This window comes from Symphalangus syndactylus, chromosome 13 (genome assembly GCF_028878055.3).
Source record: "Symphalangus syndactylus isolate Jambi chromosome 13, NHGRI_mSymSyn1-v2.1_pri, whole genome shotgun sequence".
Classification (NCBI taxonomy): domain Eukaryota; kingdom Metazoa; phylum Chordata; class Mammalia; order Primates; family Hylobatidae; genus Symphalangus; species Symphalangus syndactylus.
In genome coordinates, this window is record NC_072435.2 from 38,393,003 (window position 1) to 38,417,843 (window position 24,841).

A 24,841-nucleotide genomic window follows, 5' to 3' on the forward strand; every position below is an offset into this window, starting at 1 on the left:
ACCAAAAAGAAAGAAAGAAAAAAAAAAACATGGGAGGGAGGGAGGGATCTCTTGACCTCAAACTCTTAGCCTGGGGAACCTAGTGTGACCCCATGTCTCTCTCTCTCTTTTTTTTTTTTTTTTTCTTTTGAGATGGAGTCTTGCTCTGTCGCCCAGGCTGGAGTGCAGTGGCGCAATCTCGGCTCACTGCAAGCTCCGCCTCCCGGGTTCACGCCATTCTCCTGCCTCAGCCTCCCAAGTAGCTGGGACTACAGGCACCCGCCACTGCAACCGGCTAATTTTTTGTATATTTAGTAGAGACGGAGTTTCAACGTGTTAGCCAGGATGGTCTCGAGCTCCCGACCTCAGGTGATCCGCCTGCCTCAGCCTCCCAAAGTGCTGGGATTACAGGCATGAGCCTCCATGCCCAAACAAAACTGAGAGTAAGTTTTGAAACTAGGAAGAGTGAGGCTTCCAGCTTTGTTGTTGTTTTTCGTTTTTTTTTTTTTTTTTTTTTTTGAGATGGAGTTTTGCTCTTGTTGCACAGGCTGGAGTGCAGTGGTGTGATCTCGGGTCACTGCAACCTCTGCCTCCCAGGTTCAATCGATTCTCCTGCCTCAGCCTCCCGAGAAGCTGGGATTACAGGCATGTGCCACCACACCCAGCTAATTTTTTGTGTTTTTAGTAGAGACGGGGTTGCTTCATGTTGGCCAGGCTGGTCTCAAACTCCTGACCTCAGGTGATCCACCCACCTTGGCCTCCCAAAGTCCAGAGATTACAGGTGTGAGCCACCATGTCCAGCCTGTTGTTCTTTTTCAAGATTGTTTTGGCTATTTGGGGTCCTTTGAGGTTCCCTGTGAATTTTAGGATGAGTGTTTCTGTTTCCAGAAAAAATGTCATGGGCATTTTGATAATGATTGCTTTGAATTTGTAGAGCATTTGCAGTAATATATTGACACCTTAACAAAATTAAGTCTTTTAAACTATGAACACAGAATGTCTTTCCATTTATTTATAGCTTTAATTTCTTTCAGTAACGTTTTATAGTTTTCAGTATTCAAGTCTTTTGCTTTTTTGGTTAATTTTTTGTCATGGCGTTTTGCTGTGTTGTCCAGGTTGGTCTCAAACTCCTGGGCTCAAGCTGTTCTCCCATCTTAGGATCTTCAGTAGCTGGTACCACATGTCTGTGTCACCATAGCTAGCTGTTTTTTTGTTTTTGTTTTTGAGACAGGGTCTCATTCTGTCTCCAGGTGGTAGTGCAGTGGTGCAATCATGGCTCACTGCAGTCTCAACCTCCTGGGCTTAAGTGGTCCTCCCATCTCAGCCTCCCAGTAGCTGGGAGTACAGGCGCAGGCCAGCACGTCCAGCCAATTTTTTGATTTTTTTTTTTTTGTAGTATGAGGTCTCACTTTGTTGCTCAGGCTTGTCTTGAACTTCTGGGCTCAAGTGATCCTCCCACCTTGGCCTTCCAAAGTGCTGATTTTGCAGGCGTGAGCCACCGTGCTTGGCCTGTTTTATTCTTTTTGATGTTATTACTAATGTAATTGTTTTCTTAATTTCCTTTTCAGATTATTCACTGTTAGTGTATTGAAATGTAATTTTAGGCTGGGCACGGTAGCTCACACCTGTAATCCCAGCACTTTGGGAGGCCGAGGCGGGTGGATCATGAGGTCAGGGGTTTGAGACCAGCCTGACCAACATGGTGAAACCCTGTCTCTACTAAAAAATACAAAAATTATCTGGGCCTGGTGGTGGGCGGCTATAATCCCAGCTACTCAGGAGGCTGAGGCAGGAGAATTGCTTGAACCTGGGAGGTGGAGGTTGCAGTGAGCCAAGATCGCATCATTGCACTCCAGCCCGGGAAACAGAGCGAGACTCCGTCTCAAAAAAAAAAAAAAATGTAATTTTAAATGTTAATTTTGTATGCTGCAACTTTGCTGAATTCATTTATAAGTTCAGTTTTTGTGTACATATATGTGTATGTAATCCTTAGGATTTTCTACACATAGGATTATATCATCTGCCAACATAATTTTATTTCTTCCTTGCCCATTTGGATGCCTTTTCTTTTTTTCTTTTTTTCTGAGACAGAGTCTCACTGAGCCACCCAGGCTGGAGTGCAGTGGCGCAATCTTGGCTCACTGTAACCACCGTCACCTGGGTTCAAGCAATTCTCCCGTCTCAGCCTCCCAAGTACCTGGGATTACAGGCACTCACCATCATGCCCGGGTAATTTTTGTATTTTAGTAGAGACGGGTTTTCATCTTGTTGGACAGGCCGATCTTGAACTCCTGGCCTCAGGTGATCCACCCGCCTCGGCCTCCTGAAGTGCTAGGATTATAGGCATGAGCCACTGCACCCAGCTGGATGCCTTTTCTTTTTCTTACCTAATTACTCTGACTAGCTCTTCCAGTACTATGTTGAATGGAAGTGGTGAAAGCAGTTATCCTATCTTGTTTCTGATCTTAGGGGAAAAGATCACCATTTTTGTATTTGTTTTTTGATTTTTTTTTTGATTTGTTTTTTGAAGTATGATTTTATCATACTTCAAAAAACATGAAGTATGATAGTCTTGTAGATTCTTCATATATGGCCTATTATATTGACCTAGTTTCCTCCCATTCCTAGTTTGTTGTTTATCATCAACAGGTCTTGAATTTTGTCAGATGCCTTTTCTGTATCAATTGAGATTACTGTGATTTTTCCATCATTCAGCTAATGTGGTATATTGACTGATTTTCATAGGATGCACTGTTTGCATTCTGGAGATACATCTCACTTGATCATGGTTTAGAAGTTTTTAAAAAATACAGATGGAGTCTTGCTCTGTTGCCCAGGCTGGAGTGCAGTGGCATGATCATAACTCACTGTAGTCTCCAAACTCCTGGGGTCAAGTAATCCTTCCACCTCAGCTTCCCAAGTAACTGGGACTACAGATGCATGCCACCACACCTGGCTAATTTTTATGTATTTTGTAGACACAGGGTCTTGCTATGTTGCTTTTCATATGCCTGTTTGCCATTTGTATATTTTCTTTTGAGAAATGTCTATTCAAATCTTTTGCCCATTTTTTGACCAGATTATTAGATTTTCTTCCTGTAGAGTTGTTTGAGCTCTGTATATATTCTGGTTATTAACCCCTTGTCAGAGAGGTAGTTTGCAAATAAATATTTTCTCCCACTCGGTGGGTTGTACTTTCACTTTATTGATTGTATCTTTTGCTGTGCAGAAGCTTTTGTAACTTGATGTGATACCATTTGTCCATTTTTGCTTTGGTTGCCTGTGCTTGTGGGGTATGCCCAATAAATCTTTGCCTAGACCAATGTCCTGGAGATTTTGCCCAGTGTTTTCTTGTAGTAGTTTTATAGTTTGAGGTCTTATATCTAGGTCTTTAATCCATTTCAGTTTTTGTATATGGTGAGAGATAGGGATCTAGCTTCATTCTTCTGTACATGGATATCCAGTTTTCCCAGCACCATTTGTTGAAAAGACTGCCTTTCCCCAAGAACCCAAAGGTGTTCTTGGCACCTTTGTCAAAAATGAGTTCACTGTGGGTGTATGGATTTATTTTTGGGTTCTCTTCTGTTCCACTGGTCTATGTGTCTCCTTTCATGCCGGTACCATGCTGCTGTGGTTACTATAGCTCTGTAGCGTAATTTGAAGTCAGGTAATGTGATTCTTCCAGTTTTGTTCTTTTGGTTTAGGATAGTTTTAGCTATTCTATGTCTTTTATGGTACCATATAAATTTTAGGTTTTTTTTTTTTTCTATTTCTGTGAAGAATGTCCTTGGTATTTTGAGAGGGATTGCACTGAATCTGTAGGTTGCTTTAGGTAGTATGAACATTTTAACACTTGATTCTTGTAATCCATGAACATGGAATATCTTTCCATTTTTTGGTATCCTCTTCAATTTCTTTCCTCAGTGTTTTACAGTTTTCATTATAGAGATCTTTCACTTCTTTGGTTAAGTTGGTTTCTCGGTAAAATTTAATTTTACATGTGGCTGTTGTAAATGGGATTAATTTCTTATTTCTTTTTCACATTGTTCACTGTTGCATAGAAATGCTACTAGTTTTGTATGTTGACTTTGTATCTTGCAACTTTACTGAATTTGTTCGTTCTAATTGTTTTCTTGTGAATTCTTTAGGTTTTTCCAAATATAATATCATATAATCAGCAAACAGAGATAATTTGACTTCTTCCTTTCCAATTTGGATGCGCTTTGTATTTTCCTCATCTGATTGCTCTAGCTGGGACTTCTGGTACCATGTTCAATGACAGTGTGACAGTGGGCATCCTTTTTGTGTTCCAGATCTTCAAGAAAACGCTTTTAGTTTTCCCCCATTCAGTATGATACTAGCTATGGGTCTGTCATATATGGTTGTGATTATGTTGAGGTATGTTCCTTCTATACCCACTTTTTTGAGGGTTTTTATTATGAAGGGATGTTGAATTTTATCAAATGCTTTTTCAGGATCAGTTGAAATGATCATATGGTTTTTATCCATCATTCTGGTCATGCAGTGTATCACATTGGTTCATCTGCATAGGTTGATCCTTGCATCCCAGAGATAAATCCCACTTGGTCATGATGAATGCTCTTTCTGATGTGTTGTTGAATTTGGTTAGTATTTTGTTGAGGATTTTTACATCAATATTCATCAGTGATATTGGCCTAGAGTTTTGGTTTTTTTGATGTGCCTTTGGTTTTGGTATCAAGGTAATAGTGGCCTTGTGGATTGAGTTTGGAAATATTCCCTACTCTGTTTTTTGGAATAGTTTGAGTAGGATTGGTATTAGTTCTTTAAATGTTTGGTGGAATTCAGCAGTGAAGCCATTGGGTTCTGAGTTTTTCTTTACTGGGAGACTATTTTGGTTTCAATCTTGTTACTTGTTATTGGTCTGTTCAGGTTTTGGATTTCTTCCTGATTCAATCTCAGTAGGTTGTATGTATCTAGGAATTTTTTACATTTTTTCTATTTTTTCCAATTTATTGGCATATAGTTACTCATAGTAGCCACTAATGCTTTGAATTTTTGTAATATCATTTGTCTTCTTTTCCATTTCTAATTTATCTGGATCCTCTTTTTTTCTTATTTAGTCTGGCTAAACATTTGTCAATTTTGTTTAACTTAAAAAATTGATGCTTTGGCCAGGCGCGGTAGCTCATGCCCACAATCCCAGCACTTTAGGAGGCTGAGGTGGGCGGATCACGAGGTCAGGAGTTCAAGACTAGCCTGGCTAACATGGTGAAACCCTGGCTCTACTGAAAATACAAAAATTAGCTTGGTGTGGTGGCGCATTCCTGTAATCCCAGCTACTAGGGAGACTGGTCTGGAAGATCTAAGTCTGAAAGCGGGGTGTTGAAGTATCCAGCTCTTATTGTATCAGGGCCTCTCTCTTTAGCTCTAATAATATTTCCTTTTTATATCTGTGTGCTCCAGTGTTGGGTGCATATATATTTACAACTGTTATATCCTCTTGCTGAACTGACCCCTTTATTATTATATAGTGACCTTCTTTGTTTCTTCTTACAGTTTTTGTCTTGAAATCTATTTTGTCTGATATAAATATAGCAACTACTGCTCTTTTTTGGTTTCCATTAGCATGGAATATCTTTTTCCATCCCTTTATTTTCAGTCTGTGTGTGTCTTTATAGGTGAAGTGTATTTCTTGTAGGCAGCAGATCAGTAGGTTTTGGTTTTTCATCCATTCAGCCAGTTTGTGTCTTTGGATTGCACAGTTTAGTCCATTTATATTATTATTGATAAATAAGGACTTACTCCTGCCATTTTGCTATTTGTTTTCTGGTTGTTTAGTGGTCTTCTCTTCCTCTTTTCCTTTCTTCCTGCCTTCCTCTAGTGAAGGTGATTTTCTCTGATGATAAGATTCAGTGTCTTTTTATTTTTTGTGTATCCATTGTTTTTCGGTTTAAGGTTACCATGAAGCTTGTAAATACTATCTTTTAACCCATTGTTTTGAACTGATAACACCATTTGCATAAACAAGCAAAAAGAAAACAAAAACTCTACCACCTGGTTCACCCCCTTTTTAACTTTTAGTTGTTTCTATTTATATCTAATTGTACTATGTCTTGAAAAATTATGTTTATTATTTTTGAGTTGTTCACTGTTTAAGTCTTTCTACTTAGGATAGGAGTAGTTTACAGGCTGGGTACGGTGGCTCATGCCTGTAATCCCGGCACTTTGGGAGGCCGAGGTGGGTGGATCATGAGGTCAGGAGATCGATACCATCCTGGCCAACATGGTGAAACCCCATCTCTACTAAACATACAAAAATTTTCTGGGCATGGTGGTGTGTGCCTGTAATCTCAGCTACTCGGGAGGCTGAGGCAGGAGAATCACTTAAACCAGGGAGTCGGAGGTTGCAGTGAGCTGAGATGGTACCACTGCACTCCATCCTGGCAACAGAGTGAGACTCTGTCTAAAAAAAAAAAAAAAAAAAAAAAGTAGTTTACATAGCACAGTTACAATGTTACAATATTCTGTATTTTCCTGTTTACTATTACTAGTGAGTTTTGAACCTTCAAGTGATTATTTATTGCTCATTAATGTCCTTTTCTTTCTGACTGAAGTGCTCCCTTTAGCATTTCTTGTAGGACTGGTCTGGTATTGATGAAATCCCTCAGCTTTTATCTGGGAAAGTCTTTATTTCTTCTTCATGCTTGAAGGATATTTTCACCAGATATACTATTCTAGGGTAAAAGTTTTTTCCTTCAGCCCTTTAAATATGTATTGCCACTCTCTCCTGGCCTGTAAGGTTTCCACTGAGAAGTCTGCTGCCAGATGTATTGGAGCTCCATCGTATGTTATTTGTTTCTTTTCTCTTGTTGCTTTTTAGGATCCTTTCTTTATCCTTGAACTTTGGGAGTTTGATTATGAAATGCCTTGAGGTAGTCTTCTTTGGGTTAAATCTGCTTGGTGGTCTATAACTTTCTTGTACTTGGATACTGATATATATCTCTAGTTTGGGAAGTTCTCTGTTACCACTTCGAATAAACTTTCTACAACCTTTTTTCTACTTCCTCTTAGATTTGCCCTTTTGAGGCTATCTTCTAGATCCTGTAGATGTGCTTGTTTCTTACTCTTTTTTCTTTTGTCTCCTGTGTATTTCCAAATAGCCTGTCTTCAAGCTAATTCTTTCTTGTTTGATCAATTCTGCTATTAAAGGAGTCTGATACATTCTTTAGTAAGCCAGCTGCATTTCTCAGCTCCAGAATTTCTGCTCGATTTTTAATTATTTCAATCTCTATGTTAAATTTATCTAATAGAATTCTGAATTCCTTTTCTGTGTTCCCTTGAATTTCTTTAAGTTTCCTCAACACAGCTATTTTGAATTCTGTCTGAAAGGTCACACACCTGTTTCTCCAGGATTGGTCCCCTGGTGCCTTATTTAGTTCATTTGGTGAGGTTATGTTTTCCTGGATGGTGTTAATGTTAGTAGATGTTCTTTGGTGTCTGGGCATTGAAGGGTTAGGTATTTATTTTAGTCTTCACTGTCTGGGCTTATTTGTAGCTATCCTTCTTAGGGAAGGCTTTCTAGATATCTAAGTTATATCTGCTTTAAGGGGCACCCCAAACCCAGTATGCTGTGGTTCTTGCATACTCATAGAGGTGCTGCCTTGATGGTCTTGGACAAAATCTGGAAGAATTCTCTGGATTACCAGGCAGAGACTCTTGTTCTCTTTCCTTATGATCTCCCAAACATAGTTTCTTTCTCTCTCTGTTCTAAGCCACCCAAGGCTGAGGGTGGAATGATACCAGCATCCCTGTGGCCACCACCACTGTGACTGCACTGGGTCACACCTGAAGCCAGCACTGCGTCTTGCCCAAGGCCTGCTGTAACCACTCCCTGGCTACTGCCTGTGTTCACTCAAGGCCCCTGGGGTCTACAATCAGCAGATGGCAAAACCAGCCAGGCCTGTGTCCTTCCTTTCAGAGTGGGGAGGTCCCCCAAGCCCCAGGTGAGTCCAGAAGTGCTGTCCAGTAGTCAGGGATTAGAGTGAAAAAACCTTAGAAGTCTACCTTGTGTCCTGTTGTATTGTGGCTTGGCTGAGCTGGCACTCAAACTACACAAGTCCTTCCCTCGAAAGGCAGAGGAACCTCACCCCATAGCCACCGCCCCAAGCCACAAGGAGTTCTGTCAGAGTACTGCTCCTGCTCATGTTCCCTTAGGGCCAAAGGTCTCTGAAGTCAGCTTGTCATGAATGCTGCCTCTTCAGGGCAGTGGGCTCCCCTCTAGCCCAGGACGGGTCCAGAAATACTATCAAAGAGTCAAGTTCTAGAATCAGGGGCCCCAAGAGCCTGCTTGGTGCTCTGCCCCTCTGTGGCCATGCTGGTGCCTAAGGTGCAAGACAAGGTCCCCTTACTTTTCCCTCTGCTTTTCTCAAGCAGAAGTTTTCCTCTGTAGCCACCACAGCTGGTTATGCGCTGAGTCTCACCTGAAGCCAGCAAGTCTCAAAGAGGCTCACCAAAGGCCCTTGATGTAGTGCCTGGGTATCGTTGCTGGTTATTCAGGGTCCAAGGGCTCTTCAGTTAACAGGTGATGAATGCTGGCAGGACTGGGTCCTTCCCTTCAAGGCAGTAGTTCCCTTCTGGCCCAAGGTGTGTCTAGAAATGTCCGGGAGCTAGGCTCTGGAACAGGGGCCTCCTGATTCTGACCAGTGCCCTGTCCTACTGTGGCTGGGCTGGTATCCGAGATGTAAGACACAGTCCCCCCAATGCTGTCTCCTCCCTCAAGTAGAAGGGGTCTCTTTTTTAGCTGAGAGCTGTGCAGCCTGGGGTTAAAGGAGGGGTGATCCCATATGTCACCACCCCTCCCTGCCCCCTGTCAGTTCACTGTCTCTGGGCCTAATTCAGCACTAGGACTTGCCTAAGAGTTGCAGTCCTTATGGGCTAGACTGCCTTTCAACTTTACTTGGAGAGAGAGAGTGCTGCAGCCCTCAGCAATGAGTTTTGCAGGCGCTTAAGTTCAGACCACTGGGATCAGCAATTCCTCCCTGGCTGAGACTGGTTAAATGCCCCCTCCATGGGCAGGTATCAGCTGAATTTGGTCTGGTTTTCCTTTCTGCTCTAACAGGACAGCACTGAGTTCAGTGCTTCACGATTCCTGTGTTCTCCCTCCCACAGCACCTAGAGTTACTCTCTGCATGCTGCTGCTGTTGCTGGGGGTGGGAGAGGGGTGCTGTTCCCGACTCAGGACTGTTTTTTAAGTCGCTTCATTTCCTCTTTCAGTGATGCAAAGTTAAAACCAGGTATTATAAGTGCTTACCTGATTTTTGGTTCTCATGAAGGTGTTTTTTCTGTGTGATAGTTGTTAATTTGGTGTCCTTGCAGGGGGATGATCAGGGGAGCTTTTTATTCCGACATCTTGCTCTGCTCCCTCTCTATAGTTCAGAATATTTGAGGTACGTTAGGGAAGGTCTCATCTTGTTTTTCAGAAAGCAAAATTGTTTTTGTTCATTATTCCTATAACATTTGGTGAATATGTATCTCACTACACACCTCAGAATGGCTAAATTCCAAAATACAACACCAAATGCTTCCAAAGATGCAAACAAAGGAACATTCATTTCTGTGGTAATTCAAATGGCAGAGGTTGCAGTGAGCCGAGATTGTGCCACTGCACTGCAGCCTGGGTAGCAGAGCAAGACGCTGTCTCAAAAAAAAAAAAAAAAATCACAAAGTGATCCCATTTCACACAAACTACAAACTAGATAGGCAAAAATACATTATTCCACATGACTGGCAACACTGGAATTATCTAAATATACATGAAGAGCGGTGGGAGGGTCCATTCATATACTCCATTGGGACTTGGTGGCAATCTTAAGGTTGCGCAGAATCTACAACCCAGCAAGTTTTCTCTAATGTATAGAGAATTTACTGTGCACAGGCACATGGGGACTTAAAGTATGATTAGAGCAGCATTTTCCATAAGAACAAAACACAAAATTGAAGCAACATGAATCCTATAGATACTGGAATGGATGAGCAAATTGAGTAGCCCAAGCCTCAGACACCAGCATGTGTGAAACAACTGGGGCAAAAACCAAGGAAACGCCCGTCCATGATTTCCTTCCACAGAAAGTGCTAAGAGGCAAACTTAAGCAGAGCACTGCTGGTGATAAAATAATGGTATAGCCATAAAGAATATCCACAAAATTAGGGGCAGCGGTCACCTCTGGGGACAAGAGGGAAAGAAAGTCAAGGTGGAGCCATACTGGGAGCTGTGACATGCCCAGGGTCTGTTCATTCCAAGTGTCCAGTCTACGGAAGTTTACAGTTATGATTAAACATAAAACACTCTGTGCATTCTATCAGAAGTATGCTATATTTCACTACAAAAATATAATTCAGCTGGGCGTGGTGGCTCACACCTATAATCCCAGCACTTTGGGAGGCCAAGGCAGGAGGATCATTTGAGGCCAGGAGTTCAAGACCAGTCTGGGCAACATAGTGAGACCTCCATCTCTACCAAAAAAAAAAATAATTCTTTGTTTGAAAAATAACTTTCAAGTATTTATTTTGCCATGTTTTCTAACTACCTTCCCAGTTCTCATTTCACTGCCTTAGTTCAGTACAGATTTCTAAGTCTTTTAGACTGTACCTATTGCTATTCACCTTGATTTCAGCAAGAAATGACTAGCAAAAGAATGGGACCATATTCAGTGTTTAATAGAGGACTGGCTATATAAACTTCCATCTTTTAAAAAAAATATTAAAAAAATTTTTGGGGGGAGACAGGGTCTCACTCTGTTGCCCACGTTGGAAGTATAGTGGCACATAGTTCACTGCAGCCTCGAAGTCCTGGGTTCAAGTGATCCTCCCACCTCAGCCTCCCAAGTCGCTGGGACTACAGGCATGTGAGCCACCACAACTGGCTCAACTTCTATCATCTTGTGAACCTTTATAAAAATTAGAGAAGACACCAGTGGATATGAAAAAAGCTGCAGGATTTATTTTCAAAAGAACAAAAAAGCAAAGTGTGTAAACCATGTTGCCTTTTATAGTGAAGAAAGAAAAATATGTAATTTAAATTGCTTTTTGTGTAAATGCTGAACAGACAAGAAAGTAATAAAATTGTTGTCTTGGGGAACCGGAGGCCACTAGACACAATGCTAGAGGACATGCTAAGAGTGAGCCTTCAGGTAGACTGCTTCCAAATCTCAGGCTTTGGGTGGGTGGGTGTGTAACAATCAGGTAGACTGCTTCCAAATCTCAGGCTGGGTTTTGGGTGGGTGGGTGTGTAACAGTCAGGTAGACTGCTTCCAAATCTCAGGCTGGGTTTTGGGTGTGTGTGTGTGTGTGTGTGTGTGTACACACAAGGTTTTTTTTTTGTTTGTTTGTTTTTTTATAGAGAGAAATTCCTGCCATGTTTTCCAGGTTGGTCTTCAACTGGCCTCAAGTGATCCTTTGGCCTCAGCCTCCCAAACAGATGTGAGTCACTGTGCCCAGCCTCAGGCTGAATTTTTGAATCTTAACATTGACTATAAACAATGATTAAGAAAATTTACATTAACTATATTTTAATAGTTCATAAATCAAATGACTAATTTTTAACAGGAAGCCAGTTCTCTGTGTTATAGTCCTCTAAAGAAGTTTTATGAAGTGAGCAGTATGTTTTTGTAAACCAGGAAAAATTGTTATGCACATAAAGATGGGAGCAATGGATGCTGGGGACTGCTGGAAGGGGGAGGGATGGTGGAGAGTGAGGGCTGAGGGACTGCCTGTTGGTTGCTGTGCTCACTGCCAGGATGACAGGCTCACCCATAGCCCAGACCTCAGTGTCACAGTGTTCCCATGTGACAGACCTGCACATGTACCCCCGAATCTAAAAGTTGAAATTATTAAGAAGGTAAATAAATTGAAATGTGTATTTTTTGTGATACGGTTCCTGATGTTCCTGAGATGTGGGTTTGTGTATTCCATCCCAGGAATCTTTAAAAAATAAACGTTAACAAAACATTTTTTTATCACTGAGCTCAGTAGTTCGAGACCAGCCAGGGCAACATAGCAAAACCCCATCTCTATAAAAAAATTTTAAAATTAGCCAGGCGTGGTGGCATGTGCCTGTAGTCCCAGCTACTTGGGAGGCTGAGGTGGGAGGATGGCTTAGAGCCCGGGAGGCAGAGGTTGCAGTGAGCTGAGATCGTGCCACTGCACTCCAACTTGGGCAATAGCGTGAGACATGTCTCAAAAATGAAAAAAGATAATTTTAAACATTTGGTTCTTAAATTAGAAGTGATATTACAGGTTGTACTGCCATCACATATCAAACTGCAGGGCATTTTTTGATATGGGCAGAATCTTAAGGCATTAGGATGGCATAACAGTATGAGGAGCTTCACTAACCCACTCCCCAGAGACACTTGTGACAGTTACTTTAAAACAACCATTCAAAGCCCCTGGAGTCATCCTAAAGGCAGACAGCCAGTGAGGAAAACTATTCAAGAGAATCTGTGAAAATTCTGTGAGAAATGTGAGTCTGTGGTATCTAAACCGTTACTGTTCCCTGATCCTGCACCCCACATCCTCACCCCAGTGAGGTGAACACTCCACTCTAGACTGTGTAGCCAAGGATACAAGGTTCTCTGTTTCCCCAGTGTAAGAGTTAAAGAGGAAAGAGGCTGGGCGCGGTGGCTCACACCTGTAATCCCAGCACTTTGGGAGGCCGAGGCAGGCGGACTGCCTGAGCTCAGGAGATTGAGACCTGCTTGGGCAACACGGTGATACCCCGTTTCTACTAAAATACAAAAATTAGCCAGGCATGGCAGCATGCGCCTGTAATCCCAGCTACTCAGAAGGCTGAGACAGGACAATCACTTGAACCCAGGAGGTGGAGGTTGCAGTGAGCTGAGATCGCGCCACTGCACTCCAGCTTGGGCAACAGAGCAAGACTCCATCTTAAAAAAATAAAAAGAGGAAAGAAACACCAAACACTGCTTGACAGTCAAAGACAGGTTTATTATAGAAAAGACCTGAGGGAGGCTTCTGGCTGATGTCAGTCAGGAGCACTTTTCCTTGCAGACTAAGAGTGTACATTGGTTTTAGGGTGAGGGAGCTTATTACAAGCTTGGAATGTCTCTGTGTGGGGGAGAAGTTTATGGTGGGGTTGGAATGTTCTGGTCGGAGGGGCGGTTATCGTGGGGGTGACATCTTTCCAGCAGGAGAGGGGTTATCCCCAGGCTAGCATGTCTCTGTGGGAGGTGTCTGGAATGTTTTTGGTTGGAGATGTTATTTGTGGTTTGTGATCATGCTGACCTTAGCCATTAGGCTGATGCCCTTTGGATTTAGGCAGTCTTTGATTAAGGTGAATTTTAAAATGAGGTGCTTATCCACAATGGTGATGCTTCTGCTCTGTCAATCCAGACCTTATAGTTATAAAAAGGACGAGGGGCGGCATGTTCTTTCTGGATACTTCCTGCTGACGAGGGGATGGAGAGTTCTCTGGTATCGGGTTGACTGTAGGAGCAGTGCCGTCTGTAGATGTTTTTGGGTAGTTGTCTGTGAAATGGTCATGATCCTGTCAGTTAAAAAAATATTTGAAAAAGGTTAATTAGGCGGGGTAAGAACATTAGTCCCATAATTAGGTATATTATTAGGAGAGGGCCCAGGAATGGGATGACCCATGCATGATTTTGTTCCCAAACCAAGAATCTGTTTTGGTACTCCTTAGCTTTTGTTTTTTAATAGCACTTTTTACTAGGTCTGATTGGCTGATATAGAAACAACATTCCTTACCTAATGAGAGGCAGAGGTGCTGGTTTGGAAAGGCCCATGTGTTATTTTCTGTTAGTAACCATTATTCCTGCTATGAGAATAATAATTAAGCAAAATGCTATAGTAATTGAGATTGTGTGTCTGACATTTTACCCTGAGGGTGCTACAGTATATAGTCCTACTGCAAATAGTAGAGTGAGTAAAGCAGTTCCCACAAGGTTGGCATAGTAAATAATTCCCATTAAAACATTTTAATATTTGGCTTAAAAGGAGAGGTAGGAACGATAAAAGTATTCGATGAGGTAGGGGTGAGGCTGAATAGGATGAGTAATTCTCTCTTGGTTACTTATTTTTTATGATTTTTAGCTTAATATTTCCTATAATTTCCTCCTGTGAGAATCAGGGGGCTTAGAGGCAGCACCTGCTGAAACATCAAGTTTTCAGTTTATAGGGCTTTTAGAAAGCACAGCTATTTTGGAAACTTGTAGCCAGAAAAATTAGAATTTAATTTAAACAGAAAATAGTAAGAATTGAAAAACATTAGGCAACACCAGAATTTAACAACAGGTGTGCTATTGTTTTTGAAACATAATTTTCTCTCTCAAGTTTACCATTTTCATTAAAAGACAAATCATGCTAGTAGGACTGATTTTCTGTATTATATTTGGCTTAGTTATTTGCATACAGTGGAGCAAGAATAATTATTTGTTACATAGTTCCTTTAAATTGGCTTTGATGGAACTTTGTTTTGTAGAAGGAATCTGAGATAAGACCTTTTTAAAGGCAAGCCCAGCCATGGATTTGTACCATTGAATACCTATGAGTTGGGAGAATTCCTCTCTTCTTGAGGTTCCAAGATAACTTGGGACTCCTGGCCTGTCAGAAAGTGACATTCTTTACTTACCACACATCAGAAACCCTGTACAAGGACTGTACACGAAATCTGAGGCCAGCTTTCCAAGGGCTTTATTGGCTCCATAAGTCAAATTTGATTCCTTAAAGGAAGGCAAACCATTCCAGTCAAAGCCTTGGTACAATAACCAGTTTTCCCAATTGTGTCCTGTTACAAAAGAAAACAAATTCTTGTTGCACTTATGCAAATAACCATATTACCATAACTTAAGAATACATACAGATAGTTTCCACATTCTGGAGAAAATCAGGTAGAGAGAAACAAGAATGCTCCAAATTTTGTTCATGGAAGCATACTAAATTGTTAAAAGGTGTCAATAGCTCAAAAGAAAAGATTCTTGGACTTTGAAAAGCAAAACAAAGGATTAGCAATATTTTAAGCAATATGTTAAAAAGATCACTCCAGGCTGGGCATCGTGGTGGGTCACATCTATAATCCCAGCACTTTGGGAGGCTGAGGTGGGTGGATCACCTGAGGTCAGGAGTTAAAGGCCAGCTGGGTAACATGGTGAAACCCCATCTCTACTAAAATACAAAATTAGCCAGGTGTGGTGGCGCACACCTGTAATTCCAGCTACTTGGGAGGCTGACACAGGAGAATCGCTTGAATGTAGGAGGAGGCTGCAGTGAGCCAAGATCGCGCCACTGCATTCCAGCCTGGGCTACAGAGCAAGACTCTGTCTTAAAAACAAACAAACCCTCCCTCCCTCCCTCCCTCCCCTTTTTTTTTTTCCTTCCCTCTGTGGCCCAGGCTGGAGTATAGTCGGCTTGCTGCAGGCTCCCGTGATTCTCCTGCCTCGGCCTGCGGGCTGCCTGGGATTGCGGGCGCGCGCCACCACCCCTGCCTGGTTTTTGTCCTTTGGCTGGAGGCGTGGTTTTGCCATGTTGGCCACACTGGTCTCCAGCTCCTGACCTCGAGTGGTCTGCCCGCCTCGGCCTCCCGAGGTGCTGGGACTGCAGACGGAGTCTCGCTTACTCAGTGCTCGGTGTTGCCCGGGCTGGAGCGCGGTGGCGTGGTCTTGGCTCGCTGCAGCCTCTGCCCGGCCGCCGCCCCGTCTGGGAGGTGGGGAGCATCTCTGCCTGGCCGCCCATCGTCTGGGATGTGAGGAGCGCCTCTGCCCGGCCGCCACCCTGTCTAGGAAGTGAGGAGAGCCTCTGCCCGGCCGCCCCGTCTGGGAAGAAGTGAGGAGCATCTCTGCCCGGCCGCCCATCGTCTGGGAAGTGAGGAGCGCCTCTGCCCGGCCGCCACCCTGTCTAGGAAGTGAGGAGCCCCTCTGCCCGGCCGCCGCATCTGGGAAGAAGTGAGGAGCGCCTCTGCCCGGCCGCCCCGTCTGGGAAGTGAGGAGCGCCTCTGCCCGGCCGCCCATCATCTGGGATGTGAGGAGCACCTCTGCCCGGCCGCCCATCGTCTGGGATGTGAGGAGCGCCTCTGCCCGGCCGCCACCCTGTCTAGGAAGTGAGGAGCGCCTCTGCCCGGCCGCCCCGTCTGGGAAGAAGTGAGGAGCATCTCTGCCCGGCCGCCCATCGTCTGGGAAGTGAGGAGCGCCTCTGCCCGGCCGCCACCCTGTCTAGGAAGTGAGGAGCGCCTCTGCCCGGCCGCCCCATCTGGGAAGAAGTGAGGAGCGCCTCTGCCCGGCCACCCTGTCTGGGATGTGAGGAGCGCCTCTGCCCGGCCGCCACCCCGTCTAGGAGGTGAGGAGCGCCTCTGCCCGGCCGCCCCGTCTGGGAAGTGAGGAGCGCCTCTGCCCGGCCGCCCCATGTGGGAAGAAGTGAGGAGCGCCTCTGCCCGGCCGCCCCATCTGGGAAGTGAGGAGCGCCTCTGCCCGGCTGCCCATCGTCAGGGAAGTGAGGAGCGCCTCTGCCCAGCCGCCCCGTCTGGGAGGTCTACCACAGAGGCCAGACGCAATGTGGGGGCTGGATGTGGTGGCTCATGCCTGTAGTCCCAGCTCTCTCGGGGGCCGAGGCGGGTTGATCACTTGAGGCTAGGAGTTCGACACCAGCCTGGCCAACATGGCAAAACATGAAAAATACAACAGACAAACCAACCAACCCAGCAACAACAAAACAGGTCTACCCTGGAGTCATACTCTAATTTTTTCTATTTTCCTCCCTTTCTGATCCTTTATCCCACTTTCTTTTTCTTCCTCTTCCTTCTCCTTCTTTGTCAAATAGAGGATTGAGTTATTATCATTGATCCACACAAAGTCCCTCTCTCATTTATTTTCTTTAATTCCCACCCCCCCATTTCTATTCCCCATCTTCCCATGTGCAACCTTCCTAATATGTTCCTAATATGTTTGATATGCATCTTTTTGTTTGTATGTATTTTTAGAAAATGTTTTGTGTGCAAAAAAAATAAAAATAAAAAAAAACTAAAAAGATCACTACAGTCTCCTACAGTTTAGTTCATGCAGTTAATTCCTGTCCTGATTCATATTAACATTTTAGCTTTTTAAAAGTTCTGGGCCGGGCGTGGTGGCTCACGCTTGTAATCCCAGCACTTTGGGAGGCCGAGGCGGGCGGATCACAAGGTCAGGAGATCGAGACCACGGTGAAACCCCGTCTCTACTAAAAAATACAAAAAATTAGCTGGGCGTGGTGGCGGGCGCCTGTAGTCCCAGCTACTCGGAGAGGCTGAGGCAGGAGAATGGCGTGAACCCGGGACGCGGAGCTTGCAGTGAGCCGAGATTGCGCCACTGCACTCCAGCCTGGGCGAAAGAGCAAGACTCCGTCTCAAAAAAAAAAAAAAAAAAGTTCTGAACGTTTTTCCTCTATTGTGGTATCACAATTTTCAAAGTTTTCAGAAACTTGCATTCAAGGGCACCTGTTAGACCTTTATAGCTGATTATAAAACCACCTTTTTAAAGAGGACCAAAACAAGACAACAATTGTTTATGGATGACAAAAGTTTTAGGATAGGTCAGGCGCAGTGGCTCATGACTGTAATCCCAGCAGTTTGGGAGGCCAAGGCAGGCGGATCACCTTGAGGTCAGGAGTTTCAGACCAGCCTGGCCAACATGGTGAAACTTCGTCTCTACTAAAAATACAAAAATTAGCCAGGTGTGGTGGTGTGCACCTGTAATCCCAGCTACTCTGGAGGCTGAGGCAGGAGAATCGCTTGAACCCAGGAGGCGGAGGTTGCAGTGAGCCAAGATCGTGCCATTGCACTCCAGCCTGGGCAATGAGTGAAAATCCGTCTCAGAAAAAAAGTTTTAGAATAGCCATAGTTAAAGACGCAATTGACAAGGATATCTGTTACCTCTGTGGCACACAATAATTTTAACATAACAATTATAATTATTACTTATAAGGTACACTAAGATATGTCAGAATTATAGGAGTCTCCCATAACTTTGGAACACATACCAATAACATACTTATACAAATATAGCCCAAAGAAAGCCAAACACCATTTTGTATTTGACAACGCTTCCTGTATGATTTTATACCAAATATGCCAAATTTTACCTTTATATTAGTGTGCCATGAATATTAAACTCCATTTTTAATAAAATCTTGTAGACACATTTACTCAATTTTAATGTTTGACCATAAGGTAAGATTTTTATAGACCCTTTTTAACCCTTTATAATTTTTGTTAAAGAGCAGGTTAGTGCTTTAAGAGAAACCCGTTGTGCTTTTATTTTAATGCTCAATTTACAGAAAAACTAGATGCTACCCCTTCAACTTTAACCAATATTTTTACACAGAATTTCCTTTACAATTAACCTGCCAAAACTTGCTTAAACCTTCAAAACAATTCTTTAACTTTTTAATGTAGGTAAAAATCCACGTTCTTATGCCTCCTCGTAATCTTTTTACCAAAAGTATATTTTACTTTCCTTACACACTTTCCACATAATTAACTTTCAGTAAACTTTACTTTTGTTGAAAACCTTGGTAAGTTTGGGATTTTAATTATGTACTAGGTGTAGAGCCTAGGACCTAGACTTCTGTGCAGATAAGGTCTGGCTTAGTCCAGCATTTAATTCCGTGTGTCCTAGGTTTTACCTAGCTGCAAAGCAGGCAAGTTGTACAGGTAAGAGTTATAGGGGCATTTTATAAAGCAGTCAGGAGGCCTAATCACTTTTAAATTGTACATTTCTTGCATAAATTCCATTTATAAAATTTTTCATGCCTTTCACAATCTGACATGCCTCAACTTTCTGACTTGTTGTAAACATCTCTCTTTAAACAACCAGTTAATTTATTTCAGTACAAAAATTTACCATATAAAAATTTTTAAATATAAATTATCTTTTAATATCAAAGATAACAGTCCTTTCCCAAAACAAACTTCCTTCACGCCTGTGGACTAGACTGCCTAAGTCCATAAGATAAGATTAGAAGTTAGGATATTAAACGGCTTAGGATGTAGCTCTTTTCATTAAACCAATATTAATGTTTCACTTATTAAAAAATTATACCAAGATTATTTTGTTTGGGCTGAGTCATAAGTTTTGTTTTGATACCTTATAGTATTTGGCAGAGATAAGAATGAAATTGCTTGATTAATAAATGCAAACAAAAACATATGCTGGCAACTCTTAAGACCCTTCTAACTTTACTGTACCAGTAAGTTTTAAAGATTAAAGTCATGTGAACCAAAAGATCCCACAGCTTTTACTTTTCCCTTAAAAATATTTGATTTAAGCACTTATTTTTTTTTGCCAATTATAATTAGAGTTCTTTTAATAGACATTGCACACATAACACATATATAGCCACACAACCAGAAGAAGATTCAGTAGTTACGATATTTTTTTTCTCCTAATTTCCCAATTGGCTTATTGGCCTTTGGGTGGTGCCCTTTAAGAACAGGGCTAGGAAGACAGTTTCCAGCACCTAATAAACAAGTAGAGCTGGAAGACAAAGATTTTGAGAGGTACTTATTCACCTTTAATTCCAAGGGTTCCATAAGGAAAACAGATTTTTCCCAAAATGGGGTTTGTAGCACCTTTTCTGTTTTCCCAAGGGGTCCCAGGCCACCAGAAACCATTTTAGGGTCTTTTATACATGCACCAAGAGTGGCAAGACAGAGTGGAAAAAAGTAATTCAGTTAACTGGGAAAAAAAAACCTTTTCCAGGAAAACAAGATCTATGAAGAGAAGCCTTTTGAATATATGCATAGCTTGGAGGAGGGAGAGACCTGGAGAGGGTTTTCATTAGGACGAAAGTTTTTTTTTTTGAGACATTGTCTTGCTCTGTCGCCCAGGCTGGAGTGCAGTGGCATGATCTCGGCTCACTGCAAGCTCTGCCTCCCAGGATCACGCCATTCTCCTGCCTCAGCCTCCTGAGTAGGTGGGACTACAGGTGCCTGCCAGCACGCCCGGCTAATTCTTTGTATTTTTAGTAGAGATGGGGTTTCACCGTGTTAGCCAGGATGGTCTCAATCTCCTGACATCGTGATCAGCCCGCCTCGACCTCCCAACGTGCTGGGATTATAGACATGAGCCACCATGCCCAGCCAGGAAGAAAGATTTTATGAGAGGTGCAAGCTTGACACAGGGAGGGTTGGGATTTAAGGTAGAAGCAGAAGGCCAGGTGCGGTGGCTCACGCTTGTAATCCCAGCACTTTGGGAGGCCGAGGCAGGCGGATCACAAGGTCAGGAGATCGAGACCACAGTGAAACCCCATCTCTACTAAAAATATTAAAAAAAAAATTAGCCGGGCGTGGTGGCGGGCGCCTGTAGTCCCAGCTACTCGGAGAGGCTGAGGCAGGAGAATGGCATGAACCCGGGAGGCAGAGCTTGCAGTGAGCTGAGATTGCGCCACTGCACTCCAGCCTGGGCGACAGAGCGAGACTCCGTCTCAAAAAAAAAAAAAAAAAAAAAAAAAGTAGAAGCAGAAGAAAGCCTGAATATAGAGAACCTCTTGCCATTTGCTGTTCTTGGTTATAAAGTTGTTAAGGTTCCTGAGAATTTGCAAGTTAAAGGTGCCATTTTTGGGCCATCGGCTGTCATTATCTAATGTGTATTGGGGCCAGGCCATGTTACAATAAAAGACTACATGCTTAAGCCAGGTTTGGTGAGGTTGTGAAGGAGACAGCACAGTGGAGAGGGTGTGGGAATGTGGGATTGTTTGGCACGCACGTGGACTGGCAAGAAGCCGAGGGTGTCTGTTTTTGTTCTAGGCGTCCCCAGACAAAAGACAGAGACCCGGAGTCCTCTCTCTAAAGAGGATGGTCAAGCTGGGAAGAAACTGGGCATCCCCAAGATTTCCTCTAGCTTAGTCCCACTGGTCCTCTGAGGACCGAGACAGCAGACCTGACTTTTCCTGGGTACCGTGAGACAGCCAGGGGAGGGCAGATCTTACCAGTCAGCTGGATTAGTGTCTGATGTTGATGTTCCGGTTGGCCTCTTGGACTGCAGCTGCACAAGGGAGAGAGACAGAGAGAAAAGGGAGGATGAGAGAAAAGTGAACTGAATGAAAAGACAGAGTGGTGGCCAGAGACCTTCAGGATCCAGGAATTAGGACGAACTGCTGTTGCCCACTGCTTCCTGGATTGCAGGAGAGCCTCTGCCCCCAGCACCCATCCTGGGTTTTGGCACCAAATGTAAGAGTTAGAGGAAAGAAACATGAAATGCGGCTTGACAGTCAAAGACAGGTTTATTTTAGAAAAAACCTGAAAGGGGCTTCTGGCTGATTTCCGTCAGAAGTGCTTTCTCTTACAGACTAAGAGTGTATATTGGTTTTAGGGTGAGGGGGCTTATTACAAGCTTTGAATGTTTCTGTGTAGGGGAGAAGTTTATGGGGGGGTTGGAATGTCTCTGGGTGGAGGTGGATTCTTTTGGGGCTAGCATGTCTCTGGTCTGGGAGGAGTTTGGAATGTTTCTGGTTGGAGATGTTATTTGTGGTTTATGATCATGCTGACTTAGCCATTAGGCTGATGCCCTTTGGATTTAGGCAGTTTTTGATTAAGGTGACTTTTAAAATGAGATGCTTGTCCACGATGGCGATGCTTCTGCTCAGTCACCCAGCCTCTAGTCAGAAGGCTTTTTTCCAGGAAGGGCAGAACTTCAACTTTTCTGATCTTACCTCCACCTGCCCATTACTGAGGTTCCACCTTGTGTGGGTATGTTTGAAAAGTGGGGACATGGTTTGTGAGCATGGTGCACTCAGACTACTAGGACACTGATCAACTTTGCCTCAGCTCGTAGAGGTGGTGGATCCATGCCAGGACATAGGCCAAGAGGACATGAGGCTGCTATCCCTCCCCGCCACTGAACACTCAGTTCCCAAAAAGAGAGGATTACTCAGAAAGCAGCTTGCCAACGCTCCTACCCAAGCTTCAGAGCCCCGTCAGATTCTGCCTTGAGGTGGAAGAGAAGCAAGCTGTGAAACACATAGCTCCTAACCTCTTGCATAAGAATTAACTTCAATTGCAACAGATCATGAGACATTTAAGTCAAAGGGCACTCAATCCTTGATGCAGTGGAAATGGAGGTGAAAAACAATTCCAGGAGATTCGTGGATTTAATGAAGATACTGCCTGCACTGTAGGCCAGCTAATTTGTGGACAAAACCAGGAAAAAACACTGTTAGGAGGAGTCCATTAAGCATCTAAACAAACAACTATTAAACACTGATCTCAGGTAGTATTCTTAGAAAGGAGAGAAAACATATTTGGATTTACAGGGCAAATTTGTCCCTGGACTTTTTTTGAGAACAAGAGAGCCATCAGCCAGCAATTAGTGCAGTTTAACATCTGAGGGCTGTCCAAGAGAGGAGGAGATTCCCACCATACCATTGTCATGCCAGGTTGACTGCAGGCAGAAACAAAGCTGAGCCACTTCCCCTCCCCTCAAGAGCGATATCAGAGACTTAAAGTTATGAAGAAGAAATTGACAGAGCAAGAGCATCGCCCTCATGGACAAGCACCTCATTTTAAAATTCACCTTAATCAAAAACTGTCTAAATCCAAAGGGCATCAGCCTAATGGCTAAGGTCAGCATGACCATAAACCACTAATAACATCTCTGACCAAAAACATTCCAGACTCCTCCCTGACCAGAGACATTCCAAGCTTGTAATAAGCCCCTCACCCTAAACCCAATACATACTCTTAGTCTGTAAGAAAAAGTGCTCCTGACCAAAATCGGCCAGAAGCCCCTCAGATTGTTTCTAAAATAAACCTGTCTTTAACCATCAAGCTGTGTTTCTTTCCTCTTTAACTCTTACAGAAATAGACTTCACCAAAATAGTCCAATCGGTCACTAAACAAAATAAAGCAAATAACAATAACAAGGCCTGGAGAAATTGAACATACTCTGAGAAGGTTCAGTATGTTATCAAAAATGTCCAATTTGCAACAAGTACAACCCATACATCCAAAAAAAAAGCTGACAATAGAAACTGCCTGTGAGAACAGATAGCAGATATAATCGAAAAATACTTCAAAGTGTACATTATAAATATGTTCACAGAACCAAAGGAGAGCATGACTTAAACACATTGAGATTTGGAATCTAGCTGAAGGTTTCTCCACACCAACTACCCTAGTTTCACAATCTTTCTAATGTAATGACTTCTGTAAAAAATGACAAGCCTGGCTGGGCGCAGTGGCTCACACCTGTAATCCCAGCACTTTGGGAGGCTGAGGCGGGTGGATCATGAGGTCAGAAGTTCGAGACCAGCCTGACCAACATGATAAAACCCTGTCTCTACTAAAAATACGAAAATTAGCCAGGCATGGTGGTGGGCACCTGTAATCCCAGCTACTCAGGAGGCTGAGGCAGGAGAATTGCCTGAACCCAGGAGGCGGAGGTTGCAGTGAGCTGAGATCACGCCGCTGCGCTCCAGCCTGGGTGACAGAGCGAGACTCTGTCTTAAAAAAAAAAATGACAAGCCCATTATTAGTGGTTCATTAATAGGTTTTGAACGTACATTGCTACCAGTATCACAGAAAGTGCAGGTTTTCTGCCATGTATGAATTGTTTGAAAGTAAATGCACTGATTACTCTGCAACAAGGCTCCCTCATAGCTATTATAAAAATAATAATATCCATGTATGAAGTTTCTTAGTTCTGTTTCCCTGTGACGTATTTTATAAATACTTCAACATCTATGTTACAGTAAGTATATATTTTTGTTGAAAATTTTGTTTTAAAAATTGATAACATGCAAAGATCCCCTCAAGGGACATTTTTTTTCCTCCTGTGAGGGCAAATCACCTTAGATTTCTCCCAGGCTTTTTCTATTCATCTTTAATGTTCTGGTTTTCCCATTTGTTTCCTAAAATGTAGACAGAGAAAAATCATTATCATTTAGAAAGTATGGAAAAATTACTGGATTGTAGGTTCATTGTGCACTGCAGCCATGCTTGATCAATTCATCAAAATACCTCCTTTCCACATTCCAAATTTTGGAACAGCGCTGATGGCTAAAAGGCACTTGTTCTCTAATTGACTAAAGGAAAAAAAATACTATCCTCACCTATAGAAGCCAGGTGCTGATGGCTTCCCTCATCACATCTCTACAGATTCTTCACAGAAAAATCCAGCAAAGCCCACTCCTTCTGGATGAAGTTCACAGCCACATCTTCAAAGACCACCAAGCCATGACATATCCCAGATATGTGTAGAGGAGAACAGGTGAGACGGACAGCACTAGGGGTCTAGACTCAATTCATGAGAGTTCACACTGAAGCGGTGTCATTGTCTCAGAGCCATGGAAAACTAGGACATGAACAAACAGAGAGGTTCTGAGCAGAAGTTTAATAGGCCAAAGAAAGACATGAGCTTTCTCTGCTGCAGAGAGAAGGGTCTCAGAGAAGTGGGTTGCTGTTCCCACAGTGAAATGCAGTTTTATAGATGAGCTTGAGGAGGCAGTGTCTGATTTACATAGGGTACAAAAGATTGGTTGGGGCCAGGCGTGGTTGCTCATGCCTGTAATCCCAGCACTTTGGGAGGCCGAGGCAGACGGATCACGAGGTCAGGCGATTGAGACCATCCTGGCTAGCACAGTGAAACCCTGTCTCTACTAAAAATACAAAAAATTAGCCAGGCGTGGTGGCAGGCGCCTGTAGTCCCAGCTACTCTGGAGGCAGAGGCAAGAGAATGGCTTGAACCCGGGAGGCGGAGCTTGCAGTGAGCCGAGATAGCGCCACTGCAGTCCAACCTGGGTGAAAGAGTGAGACTCTGTCTCGTCTCAAAAAAAAAAAAAAAAAAAAAAAACATGACACCAGTTCACTGCAATGTTTCTATAA

At 43.2% G+C, this 24,841-nt stretch overlaps 1 long non-coding RNA gene and 1 pseudogene across 2 annotated transcripts; one reads left to right on the top strand and one right to left on the bottom strand.

The window, feature by feature from the left end:
* Positions 1-24,841, top strand: part of LOC129460904 (large ribosomal subunit protein eL28-like) — a 64,574-nt pseudogene that overhangs the window by 7,977 nt on the left and 31,756 nt on the right.
* On the bottom strand, positions 12,946-24,154 carry LOC134732297 (uncharacterized). 2 transcript variants are annotated; one of them, XR_010115295.1, is made up of 4 exons: positions 24,070-24,154; positions 23,808-23,868; positions 20,950-21,005; positions 12,946-13,525 (listed from the first exon to the last, which is right to left on the bottom strand). It is a non-coding gene; the product is annotated as an uncharacterized lncRNA (long non-coding RNA). The 2 variants fall into 2 exon arrangements; XR_010115294.1 differs by lacking the exon at positions 12,946-13,525 and adding an exon at positions 14,633-14,782.